At 40.7% G+C, this 3,552-nt stretch overlaps 1 pseudogene; it reads right to left on the bottom strand.

Moving 5' to 3' along the window:
- LOC109377414 (E3 ISG15--protein ligase HERC5-like) overlaps nt 1-2,514 on the bottom strand; it is a 5,203-nt pseudogene extending 2,689 nt beyond the window's left edge.
- Nucleotides 2,515-3,552: the final 1,038 nt, after the last annotated feature.

Genomic DNA, 3,552 nt, shown 5'->3' with positions numbered 1-3,552 from the left:
TTGAATTGTCAGTTCCTGTAAGAAACACAGGAATTTCTTCTTTTTCTTCTAAGTCAATAATAACTTTGTAAAGCCTTCCAAAACATCACTATGGTGGGATGTGAATGGTCATATCCTAGTTTGTTTCAAAAGTTTCCGGTTATAATCTGTATTTCCAATAATCACATCCTTTAGTTCTTCAGGATGGAAAAACTGAATAACCTCCTTGTCACACACTTTGTAAAATCCTCTTTGAAATTCTTCATAAGATGCCTTTACAGAGATGTTCAAGATGTATCTGACACACTTAGAAACATTGTCTTGTTAGTCTGGTCAACAATTATACAACTTCCATTAGGAATTAAGTCTACATCATTTTTGTCCCAATGCACATTAAAAGTGATATAAAATGCTTCTCCAAAGTCATCGCTTTCATCATCCAGAAGTGTTTGCAAATTCTTTCCCAAAACAGGACTGAGTTCTTTCAAGTCTTCCAATGATGGTAGTTGGTTCAAAAGTTTCTTAAAGAGAGCCAAGGGGAATGTAATGTTGGGAACATTGCAGTTGAATAGGGAAAGTCTACACAGAACCCCAAAGAAAAAATATCTCTTCTTCTCAAATTTAGGCCTGACAGGAAACCAATTGTTGAAAGCCTCTTTAGGACACATGAACATCCCATATTCTGGCTGGTTCATCTCTTCAAACAGTGGAAAAACTCTGCTTTGACTCCTCCAAAGTCATATCCAATTGCTCCACTAAATGAAAACATTAACTCTCTCCTCAGATCTTCACTCTCCAGTTGATTTAGCTGACTCAGAACACCCTCAATCAAGTGACTCTTTCTGTTAAAGGTAGGCAGCAAAGCTAAACTGGAACCTCTGTGTTCCACAATTCCAACCAACTGCATACAAGTTCTAAATTTTTTCTCCCATGTTTTCAAAAGTAAGTCTGCATATAGTGGTTAAATTTTTGACAGAATATCAAGGTAAATGGAAAATGACTGCATATAAGAGGATACTAGGTCTACTGGAATGTCTGAGTTCATTTTCCAAGAGGACCTTCTATAAAAATCTCCATAAAAATCAAGCCAGTGTGTGAGTTAATTTACTTTGAAAATATTTTCAGGCAGTTGACATTTAGTCTGGTCTACCCTGTGCAGGCTTTTCAATATTTCTAGGCGAGCTTAATGTGACAGTTACTCTCAGTACTTTCAGTCCAATGATGAAGTTGAGCAATGTTGGCTTTTTTAAACATCTGAATCAGTTTGGTGAAAGCAGATCCTTGCAGAGATGCCCAATTTTCCTTCAGAACCACTGAATATTTATCACTGATTTTACAAACAGCCTCTGCAAATGGAACCACCAGGCTCTCCCATTTGGTTAAAATCATGCATCATGACATTCTGGGAGAAGGAAGAAGAAAACTTCTAAAGTATTTTGGTGTGGAGAATGAAATGGAAGATTTTTGAGCAGACTATTCCTGAGACATATGGTTATCATATTAGTAATCCAGTCCTTTTGGGTTAACTCCTTAAAGGTGTTTCTTGCTTTAAGTCCAAATGAATAGACATCATTTCTGCAGCTCTTTCCCTTACAAACTTCCAGTCAGACAAGCAGGAGATGAAAATATATCTCTTATTTCCCTTTTTGTATTTTGCCACTGTTTAGCCCCATATCAGCAATTCACCTCTTTACAATCCTTTCATTCAGTGTAGTAATTTTCCTCCTCAGGTTAACATAGGGATTCTCTTTTTACATTCAGAGCAAAATGTTTTGATTTCTTTCAGCAATCATTATGAACTCCTTTTCTGACATACGGCTTTCAATTTGAGTTCTTCATTTCATAACAATTTCATGGGAATAGATATCAGCTGATTATGTGTTCTATTGTTTCCCAGTTGGTTTTTTTTCCAGAACCAAAAGAAAAGACCTTCCTTAAATCAGAGACATAGGCACGTGTGTGCCACCTTCCACATGCAATCTGGGTCACTCTATTCCCAAAGAGCTCAGTCACCAAACAGGGTCTTAACTCATTCTGGGTTGAATTGTGATTGAATTGTCCATATTTTCTAGACTAAAAGTAAACACCAGCCCATACTTTGTGAGCAGGGCAGTGTGAGAACCACCACAAGCAATAAATTAAAATTTCTAATTGTCCAAAATCCTAGTTGTCCAAAATCATTTCTTCCCCAAGAGTAAATGTTTCTGGATATGGATAAAGCCATGCTGTGGGCTTTTCCCACAGAAATCTGAACCAAGGGGACTCCTGAGAGGTGCTCCACAATCTGGTGTCGGGGTTGAGGCAAGTATTTTTCCAACTCAGAGCTGGTGGTGTAAGTTCTGTCCCCATGCAAAAAGCTCACCACATTTTGAAAGTGCAAGAGAATGATAATCTCCACATGTGATCTGAATTTTTTTTTCTTGTAAATTGCTTTGAAACCTTGCATGTTCTGTGGTAGCTGTACTCAAATGGTTTTCTATCTGTGGATTGAATCAGCATGTGCTCTGCTTCTTAGTCCATGGAATGTAACTTCATTTTGTTCCCCTAACAATGAACTTTGTTCCACTGGCAGCTGGTGCACCTGGAAGCCAGGCATGCCTGCTCCAGCACCGCCAGGCGCCCACGTGCAGCACAGCTGGCCCTATGCTTCTGCTCTCCTGCACTGCAGAAGCCCGTGNTGTCAAAGAGAGTAATTCAACATTTCCCTCTACTTAGAATTGTTCAGTCATGTGGGGAGGTTTGTCAATGCCCAGTGGGGTGCTGGGGACATCGAGGGAGATCAGAACAGATGCTGGTCCTTGAAGAGCTCCCTAGACAAGGAGCAGATGAATAAACAGACATCAAGCAAACAGTGTCATGGGGCTGTGGCAGGGGTCTGTACCAGGGCTATGGGTTTTACCGTGGGAACAGGAGAAGCGAGGGTGGTGGCCAGGAAAGGTGCTATACTGCAAGTGCCCTGTGAAAGGAGACACACCTTGTACATAGATACACACACATTCTCTCTCTACTTAAAACTTTTCAGGGTTTCTTATCACGTGGTATATAGTTCAAAGGCCTTACCATGACCTAGGAGACGCTATATGATCTGGTTCTGTTCACTTCTCCACCTCACCTCTTTACACTCTCTCCTTCCCTCTCTCTGCTTCAACTGCACTGACCTCTTTGCTGTTCTTGAACAGGACACTGTTTCTACACAAGCTTTTGCCCTTGCTGTTCCCTCTACCTATAACATTTTTGCTCAGATATTCTCAACATTCTGGATCCATCTTGTCAACAGGTCTCTACTCAAATGTTACCTCCTCAGAGAGCCTTTCTTACCACCTGTGTCTAACATCACCTGTCCTCCAACTTCCATCACTGTTCCATAACACCATCTTATCATCTGCATCCCATTTATCACTTTATGGACTTATTAATTTAAATATTTTATATTAGGGCCAACCGAGTGGCGCATTGGTTAACAGCTGGCTCGGGAAGCCAGAGGGCCCCGGTTTGGATCCCACATATGAGGGCCAGTGACACTGCCCTCCACAGCTAAGATGCTGAACAACAGCTCAACCTGGAACTGGGCTG

This window comes from Hipposideros armiger, unplaced genomic scaffold (assembly GCF_001890085.2).
Source record: "Hipposideros armiger isolate ML-2016 unplaced genomic scaffold, ASM189008v1 scaffold_1395, whole genome shotgun sequence".
In the NCBI taxonomy this organism is placed as follows: Eukaryota; Metazoa; Chordata; class Mammalia; order Chiroptera; family Hipposideridae; genus Hipposideros; species Hipposideros armiger.
The sequence above is the reverse complement of the archived record's forward strand: the minus strand, read 5'-3'. Positions and strand labels throughout refer to the sequence as shown.